The 9,720-nt window shown below is 43.1% G+C and overlaps 1 long non-coding RNA gene and 1 other non-coding gene across 2 annotated transcripts in view; both read left to right on the top strand.

The window, feature by feature from the left end:
* The window catches only part of LOC116550210, a 19,483-nt gene extending 10,079 nt beyond the window's left edge, over positions 1 to 9,404 (top strand). The window contains exon 2 of the long non-coding RNA XR_004268274.1: positions 9,015 to 9,404. This is a non-coding gene — a long non-coding RNA (uncharacterized LOC116550210). The remainder of the gene's footprint in view (positions 1 to 9,014) is intronic.
* Positions 1,777 to 1,838, top strand: LOC116550461. The gene has a single exon (XR_004268428.1). It is a non-coding gene; the product is annotated as a U7 small nuclear RNA (small nuclear RNA).
* Positions 9,405 to 9,720: the final 316 nt, after the last annotated feature.

A 9,720-nucleotide genomic window follows, 5' to 3' on the forward strand; every position in this document is an offset into this window, starting at 1 on the left:
AAAAAAAAAAAAAAAAAAAATACAAAAATTAGCTGGGTGTGGTGGTACACTCCTATAGTTCCAGATACTTGGGAGGCTGAGGCAGGATAATTGCTTGAACCCAGGAGGCATAGGTTGCAGTGAGCTGAGATTGCGCCGCTGAACTCCAGCCTGGGCGGCAGAATGACTCTGTTTCAAAAAAAATCAGTAAACCAACCCCAACCCTACCCCCGAGCTAACTAAACTTTCTAGCTAAACTGAACCCATCTCACCTGTATCATCAGATTCACTAAACTTTCTAGCTAAACTGAACCCATCTCACCTGTATCATCAGATTCAGACTCAACCACTGCACAGCCTGGGGCCTTGGGCAAACTTCTTCGCTTCTCCAGCCTCACGATCCTTGCTTGTTGTGAAAGCAAGCTGACTGAGCTCCATTAGGTCTAGCCAATTAGATTCTATAACTAAATGCTTTGTAGATTCTTTTCCTCAGTCTTCTGCAATAATATCACCATTGTCCCTTGCCACTTCTATCTGCACAACAGAGAGAAATCAGGGAGAAGGAATAGAGGGATTTGGAGAATCTCATAGCAAGGAAAATGAGCAGCCTGGGGACTAGCTCAAAAAGCGGGTTCTACCCAAAATAAGGAGCTCAGTACATCATGGGATGTGTACTGCCCAGGGGGCTCTGAGTGCGTAAATGAGGACAGATGTGTATATATTAGGCAAATGTATATATACTAGGAACCTTTGCACCTGTTAGTGGCCTCAGGCTTGTTGATGTTTTCATTGTCCATGTGACTCCTGGTACCCCGTGGGCCTGGGACTGTGGCTTTTGCAGCCTCCTGGGGTAGGTATCTGAGTCAAGGGGCATGTGACTCTTGGTGGTTTTGTATACCTGAGACTGTGTGTTGGCCTCATCACTGCAGGAAGTTCAGGTTCTTTGGTTGGCTTATTGAATTACTCAGGAAACAGTTGACATGGGCTGGCTGAGCTTTGCTACTTTTTCCAAGCCAAGAAAGGAGGGAAGTGCCCTTCATGCACTCCCAAAGGTCAGTATACCCTTCCCACAAAGGGGGTGCACTATGAAAAGTCACCCTTGTCTCCTGAGGATGAGGCTTCACTTATGAGGCCTCTAGAGGGAAGTGTGTAAAGCCAAAGTCATTCCAAGATCTGGAGACAGGGCAAAGGCCAGTAACCAAGCTCAGTAACCAGGCTGCAGTTGGCTAAGCCCCAGAGTTGCATTACCTGGCTGACCAAGGAAAAGGTATTTTTATGCACCAGACAGGACTGAGAAGTTGCCGTTGTCATCAGAGCCCAGGTTTCCTCTAACCCTGCCCCTGAGGCTGGGCCACTGTGACCCACCCATCAGGGAAGAACAGAGAGCTGACCTTACTCCAGGTAGGCCCTTTCCCTTGTCCTCCTCTTCCTCCTCCAGCTCTCTCCCCACTCTGCTGTTAGGAGACTGCTGTCTACCTGTAGATAAGGATTTCCTCCTCAAATGGTAGCTTCCCAGTAAAGCCACATTCCTGCTTCCAAAGCAGGGAGCTCACCAGTGTATACTTCCTGATTTTTCTGTCTACTTTCCCCAACTTGGGACATTTGATGTCAGCTGACCTGGCAGCTGCATGGCTGCCAGGCCATGCAGCAATTCCTTTCCTGTCCTCCTGCTAATCTGAAAAAGGCTTAAGCCAGCTCTGCAGCTGAGCTCTTTGCATTTTTTAAGTCCCCTTTCACATACCTGAGGTCCCCTTGCCTCCATATGGTCCCCGATGCACTCTTGCAAAATTAGTGTGTTAGTGTTACAGCTCTTTGAGAATTTGTCTAGCAGGCTTTTGGGTCTTTACTGGAAAGCCCTTTACAAAAATTAACATGTTAAATTAAAGGAAGGCATCTCTCTAGTAGCCCCAACTTATTCTTTCATTTATTCTGCATTTATTTAGCATTGTCATTTTTCTGTTGAAGATTTCATGTTTTTGTTATTAATTTCCCAAGTTCTTGATGTATTAAGAAATTGAGGCCTTTGTATTGTACTTATGAAAGTACTTCCCTGCCTATTTGCTTTAATTTTTTTTAATAATTTTTATTTTTTAGTAGTAGAGACGGGGTCTCACTCTGTTACTTAGACTGGTCTTGAACTCCTGGGTTCAAGCAATCCTTCTGCCTAGGCCACCCAAAGTGCTGAGATTATAGGCATGAGCCACAATACCTGGCCTATTTGCTTTCAATTTTGTTTATGACCATTTTCTTCTTTTTCACAGTCATCTATTCAACAACTATTTATTAAATGTCAACTATGAAAAACCACTGGGCAAGGGAGTTTGGAGACTGAACTACTTGTCTTTAGTACACTTCTTCCCTCCTACCCTTAATTATTTAACTGATAGATCTGGAAGCTTGATAGTATCATCACATCCTTAGATGATAAGGCTCTGGTCCTTATAACTCAGATCACTTAAATTTATATATGACTCATGTATAATAAAAGTTAAAAATTAATAAAAATAGCTGGGCATGGTGGCTCATGTCTGTAATCTCAGCACTTTGGGAGGCTGAGCTGGGCAGATCACCTGAGGTCAAGAGCTTGAGACCAGCCTGGCCACCATGGTAAAAACTCCATCTCTACTACAAATATAAAAATTAGCCAGGTGTGGTGATGGTCACCTGTAATCCGAGCTACTCAGGAGGCTGAGGCAGGAGAATCACTTGAACCCAGGAGGCAGAGGTTGCAATGAGCCAAGACCGCACCATTGTACTACTCCAGCCTGGTCAACAAAAGTGAAACTCCATCTAAAAAAAAAATTTAATAAAAGTGTACTATATAATATATACAGTTACAATAACTCACTAAAATTAGTAAAAGTCACACAAAATTGACATATAAACACTTACTAATTAACTTCCATTTATTTATTTATTTTATTTTTATTTATTTATTTATTTGTTTTGAGATGAAGTCTCACTCTTGTCCCCCAGGCTGGAGTGCAGTGGCACAATCTCGGCTCACTGCAACCTCCGCCTCTCGGGTTCAAGTAATTCTCCTGCCTCAGCCTCCTGAGTAGCTGGGATTACAGGCGCCTACCACCACACCTGGCTAATTTTTGTATTTTTAGTAGAGATGGGGTTTCACCATGTTGGCCAGGCTGGTCTCAAACTCCTGACCTCAAACAGTCCATCTGCCTCAGTCTCCCGAAGTGCTGGGATTACAGGCATAAGCCACCTCGCCTGACCTGAAGGCAAAAATTTGACTTAATTCTTTCTCCACTAAAGAGTACAATAATACATATTTAGAAAATTATTGAGTCTTAATAATCTCTTCTATATGTAGAAGACTGTCAGACGTCCAGATATTTTGATAATTATTTCAATGTGGAAAACAATTAAGTTAGAGAAGCAGACAGTTTAAGAAATCACATAATGGAGAAGTATCAATTAGAACCATCTATGAAGTTTTGATACCTAGAAGATTCAATATAAACAGAATTCAATTAGATACTTTGTTTAACTTTTTATTATAGAGAATTTAGATCCCACACAGAAGTAGACAGATGAGCAGAATAGCCTCCATGTATCCAATCCTCAGCCCCCAGCAACCCTTAACCCATGGCCAATCCTGCTCCATTCACACACCCATGCATTCTCCCTGCTCCTATATTATTTGAAGTACATCCTATAAACCTCTCAGTTCACCTGCAAATATCTGGTACATATCTGTAAAATCTGAACACTGAAGGCCACTTGCAGTGGCTCATGCCTGTAATCCCAGCACTTTGGGAGGCCAAGATGGGAGGATCACTTGAGCCCAGGAATTCGAGAACAGTCCAGGCAACATTGGAAGACCTCATTTCTACAAAAAAAAAATTAAAAAATTATCTGGGCCTGGTGGCAGGTACCTGTAGTCCCACCTACTCAGGAGGCTGAGGCAGGAGAATAGCTTGAGCCAGGGAGGTTGAGGCTGCAGTGAGCTGTGATTGCACCACTGCACTCCAGCCTGAGTGACACAAAGAGACCTTATCTCAGAAAAAAAATAATAAAATATGGCCAGGAGTGGTGGCTCACGCCTGTAATACCAGCACTTTGGGAGGCTGAGGTGGGCGGATCACGAGGTCAGGAGTTCAAGACCAGCCTGACCAACATGGTGAAACCCTGTTTCTACTAAAAATACAAACAAATTAGCCAAGTGTGGTGGTGCATGCTATTAAGCCCAGCTACTCAGGAGGCTGAGGCAGGAGAATTGCCTGAACCCAGGAGGCGGAGGTTGCAGTGAGCTGAGATCACGCCACTGCCTTCTAGCCTGGATGACAGAACAAGACTCTGTCTCAAAAAAAAAAAAAAAAAGACTACAATAAAAAAATAAAAGTTTACACATTTTTAACAAAGCTAAAACATTATTACGCAGCTAAAATATCAACAGTGATTCCGAATATCAAACACTCTTCAAGTTTCTAATTGTTTCATAAAAGGACACCATTTTAATATCTGCAAGAGTGTTGTGGTTCTAAGAGAAGGAAACAGAGATAAAAGTAAAGAATTCAGTTGCGTTTCAACCTCTTTAAGAGCAAATAAATTCTCCTTTGAATTCATTTAGAATGTTTGTGTTGCTTTTTACTGTTTAAGCAAAGCTGCAATGAATATGCACACTTACATTTTTACGCTTGCCCAATTATTTCCTTAAGATTAATACCTGTGAGTAACTGTTTTAAGCAAAGCTGCCATGAATATCTTTATACTTACATTTTTGTGAGCTTGCCTAATTATTTCCTTAAGATTAATACCTGTGAGTAAAAACCAGAAGGCATGTGTTTGTTTTTTTTGTTTTGTTTTGGTTTTGAGACAGGATCTCGCTCTATCACCCAGGCTGGAGTGCAGTGGTGCCATCACGGCTTGCTGCAGTTTCGACCTTCTGGGCTCAAGCCATCTTCCCATCTTAGCCTCTCAAATAGCTGGTGCCACAGGCACACACCACTACTCCTGGTACTTTTTGGTTTTTTTTATTTTTATATTTTGTAGAGACGGGGGCTCACCCTGTTGCCCAGACTGGTCTTGAACTCCTGGGCTCAAGCCATCTTCTTGCCTCAGCCTCCCAAAGTGCTGAGATTACAAGCATGAGCCACTGCACGCAGCCCCCACACCTGTTTAGGCTCTTGTTCCATACTGTGAAATAGCCTTCCTAGGAACACTGTTTGACAGCGGCCATTTTCCTATGTTCCATGCACACACAATCCAAATAGTATTCTCTTTATTTGCAAATGAGGAGATGGAATGAGGGGCACTGGATTAAGGTGGGCCCTAATCCAATGTGACTGGTGTCCTTATAAGAAGAGGAAAATTTGGACACAGCTAGACAGAGGGCAGATGGCCATGTGATGCCAGAGGCAGAGAGATTAGTTAGGGTGCCGTGAACCAAGGAATGTGTGGGGCTGCCAGAAGCTGGAAAAAAACAAGGAAGGATCTTCCCCTAGTTGGCAGTGTTGCCCTCCAATGCCCTGATTTCAGACTTCTAGCCTCCAGAACTGTGAGAGAATAAATTTATACTGTTTTGAATCACCTAGTTTGTGATACTTTATTACCACAGCCCTAGGAAACAAATACAGATGGAGCGTAGTGGTTTGTAAAATAGGGAAGGGAAGGAATTCCGACATGAGTTGACACCATCTACACATTTGCTGGGGATATGTCAGACTAACTCTTTTTAGGATACCAGAAGGCTGTATTGGATTATGGGGAACGGATGGGAACAAGGCACGTGGATAGTGCTTTAGGACACTAGCTACCACAAGAGTGGTAAGAGTGGGTGTCCTCTGGACTTCTAGGAGTGGAAGATATCTGAGAGCAGACCAGGATGAGCTGGGAGCAGAGGTGCAAGGGACTAGAAGAAACAAGGCTTTGAGAAGAGCAGCGCCCTCAGCAGTATTACCCAGGGGGTAATTTGGGGTACAGCTAACACTCCTGGGTTCCCCGAAGGCACAAATTTCTACTCTTCTCACACCAACAACTCTTTATTTATTTATTTATTTATTTAATTTTTACTCTTTTCCTCAGTAAGACACATCAACAACTCTTTATATATATTTTTTTTAATTTAATTTTTTTTTTTTTTTTTTTTAGAGATAGGGTTTCTCCATGTTGGTCAGGCTGGTCTCAAACTCCCGATCTCAGGTGATCCTCCTGCCTCGGCCTCCCTGTGTGCTGGGATTACAGGCATGAGCCACCGCACCCGGCCCCAACAACTCTTTTTTGAGATGAGGTCTTGCCCTGTCACCTAGGCTGGAGTGCAGTGGCGCCATCATAGCTCACTGCAAACTTGAACTCCACAGCTTAAGGGATCCTCCCACCTCAGCCTCTAAGTAGTTGGGACTACAAGCATGCACCACCCCACACCCAGCTCATTTTTTTATTTTTTATTTTTGTGGAGACTGGATCTTGTTATGTTGTCCAGGCTGGTCTCAAACCCCTGAGCTCAAGTGGTCCTCCTGCCTTGGCCTCTCAAAGTGATGGGATTACAGGCATGAGCCATTCAACTGGCCTATTTTTAGATTGCATATAAAGGAATACTATTCTGGACATTTCATGTAAATGAGTAATATATAACCTTTTGTGTCTGGTTTTGTTAATGGATGGTACTGTGCGGTTGCAGGCTCTTGGTGTCCCAAACAAAGAACTGGACGTGACACACACAGATAGCATAGCAAAGCAGCAAAAGTTTGCATGGTAACACTCCTGGAGAGGGGAGGGCGGGCTGAACCGCAAGTGGTATCAGCCCCACTTTGTTACATTTCATGGCCTTTTATATGCTTTTTTCCACTTGCTCAATCTTACTTTATCTCTTCTGACCAAATTGCTCATCTTTATTTTTATTTTTTGTGACCAAATTGCTACTGCGAGTCTTTCTCACTTTTCTTATCTTGCATGTTTCAACTCTCTGCTTACTCCCTTATTTCGTATGTTCTATTTCTGCTATTTTGCATGTTTTGCTTTTGCTACTGCTTAAGCTAGCCTGCATCCATGGGTCCCCTTCGCCCCCAGCTTACTCTGCTATTTTCCTGCCTCCCTTTCTTCCAACTTGCACAGTGTTCTCATTTCATGCATGTTGTAGCTTGTATCAGAATTTCATTCATGTCCAAGTAATATTCTGTTGTATAGATATACCACATTTTGTTTACTCATTCATCAATTGATGGACATGTGGGTAGTTTCCACCCTAGCTATTATGAATAAGTCTGATAGGAATATTTGTATAGAAGTTTTGTATAGATATATGTTTTCAATTCTCTTGGGTTTACAACTAGGAGTAGAATTGCTGGGTTATATGGTATCTCTATGTTTAGTATTTTGAGGAATTGCCAAACTATTTTCCAAAGTGGCTGCATCATTCTATAATTCTACCAGCAATATATGAAGTTTCCAGTTTCCCCACATCCTATCAACACTTGTTTTTGTCTTTACTTTTTTTTTTATTTTAGCCAACCTTCTGGTTGTTAAGTAGTATCTCACTGTGGATTCTATTTGTATTTCCCTAATGACTAATGATGGTGAACATCTTTTTATCTGCATATTGGCTATTTGTAAGCTTCCTTTGGAGAAATGTCTATTCAAATCCTTCACCCAATTATAGCCAGGCGTGGTCACAGGCACTTGTAATCCCAGCTACTCGGGAGGCTAAGGCAGGAGAATCGCTTGAACCTAGGAGGCAGAAGCTATACTGAGCCAAGCTCACACCACTGCACTCCAGCCTGGATGATGAGCGAGATTCTGTCTCAGCCCCACTGGAGCCCCTTACAGATCCATGTGCTCTGGAAGATGAGTTAATCAGACAAGATCAGGAGTTCAGGGTGGTATGGCTGTAGACAGAAGATGAGTTAATCAGATAATGGAATTCCTATTCTGTTAGATAATTGATGTATGACCTCTTTGGTTAAATTAGAACCTTGACCTATTTTTAAAATTTTTTATTTATGGAGATGGGGTCTCAATGTTGTCCAGTCTGGTCTTGAACTTCTGAGCTCAAGTAATCCTCCTGCCTTGACCTCCCAAAGTGCTGGGGTTACAGGTGTGAGTCACTGCACCCAGCTGTATGTATGTATGTTATGTATGTATGCATGTATTTAGTTTTAGAGACAAGGTCTCTCTCTGTTGCCCAGGTTGGAGTACAGTGGTACAATCATAGCTTGCTGCAGTCTCAACCTCCTGGGCTCAAGTGATCCTCCGGAGTCAGTACCTTGCCCCACCCCAAGTAGCTGGAACTACAGGTACACACCACTGTGCCCAGCTAATTAATTGTTTTGTTTGTTTATAGAGATAGGGTCTCACTTGGTTGCCCAGGCTGGTCTCAAACTCCTAGCCTCAAGTGTTCCTCACATCTCAGCCTCTCAAAGCACTGGGATTACAGGTGTGAACTGCTACAGCAGCCTAGATAGAATGCATTATTTTTAAGAGGGATTATATGGTGTGGCTGTATCCCCACCCAAATGTCATCTTGAATTGTACTTCCCATAATTCCCATGTGTCTTAGGAGGCACCTGGTGGGAGGTAATTGAAGCATGGGGCGGTTACTCCCATGCTGCTATTCTCTAGATAGTGAGTTCTCATGAGATCTGATGGTTTTGTTAGGGGCTTCTTGGACCCTTTGCCCTGCACTACTTCTTGCTGCCACCATGTGAAGAAGGATGTGTTTGCTTCCCTTTCCACCATGATTGTAAGTTTCCTGAGGCCTCTCCAGCCATGAGGAACTGTGAGCCAGTTAAACCTCCTTCATTTATAAATTACCCAGTCTCCGGCAGTTCTTTATAGCGGCATGAGAACAGACTAATACAAGGGGTTTGAAGATGAGTAATCAGTGCAAAATCTTGCAAGTGGCCAGAAGGAGCGATGTTAGAAACAAAGGTTAGCTTTTCAGAGACCTTTTAGTCAATCATCTTCATGCCTAATTCTACTTGGAGCCTTAGGGGAAGCCATGAGGAACATGGTGTCTGACACATAGTAAGTGTTCAGTAAATATTTCTGACCAGATATAATGGAAGTGCCTTCTATTCCAGTCTCTTTGGTCTCAGCTGCAGAAGTGAGATGATGAAGGGAACGTTACTGTTTGGAAAGCATCACAATAAGACACCCCTGTTGTGCCACCGCTGTGGCTCTAAGGCCTGCCACCTTCAGAAGATGACTGTGGCAAATGTGGCTACCCTGCCAAATGCAAGAGGAAGTATAACTGGAGTGCCAAGGAGAGAAGATGAAATACCTCTGGGTCTGGGTGAATGAGACACCTAAAAATTGTATATTGCAGATTCAGGCACAGATGCCGTGAAGGAACAACTCAACCCAAGAGGGCAGCTGTTGCGGCATCCAGTTTATCTTAAGAATTTCAATGATTAGTCATGCGATAAATGTTCTGGTTTAAAAAAATAAATAAATAAGTAAATATTTGCTGAGTGAATGTTGAATGCTTAACTGAGTCATTGTGTCACAAGACAACTCCCTAATTTCTGCAGTAAGCTTCCTTCTCTGTTGATGTGACCAATCCCCAACCCAGAGCTGGAGAGTAAGTTTGTTAAAACATTTATTCTACGCCTGTAATTCCAGCACTTTGGGAGGCCGAGGCGGGCACATTGCTTGAGCCTAGGACTTTGAGACCAGCCTGGGCAACATGGCAAAGGCAAAACCCCGTCTCTACAAAAAAAAAAAAAATTAGCCAGGCATGGTGGTGCGCACCTGTAGTCCTAGCTACTCAGGAGGCTGAAAGGCTGA

The sequence above is a fragment of the Sapajus apella genome, unplaced genomic scaffold, assembly GCF_009761245.1.
Source record: "Sapajus apella isolate SASKATOON/1434 unplaced genomic scaffold, GSC_monkey_1.0 scaffold7, whole genome shotgun sequence".
In the NCBI taxonomy this organism is placed as follows: Eukaryota; Metazoa; Chordata; class Mammalia; order Primates; family Cebidae; genus Sapajus; species Sapajus apella.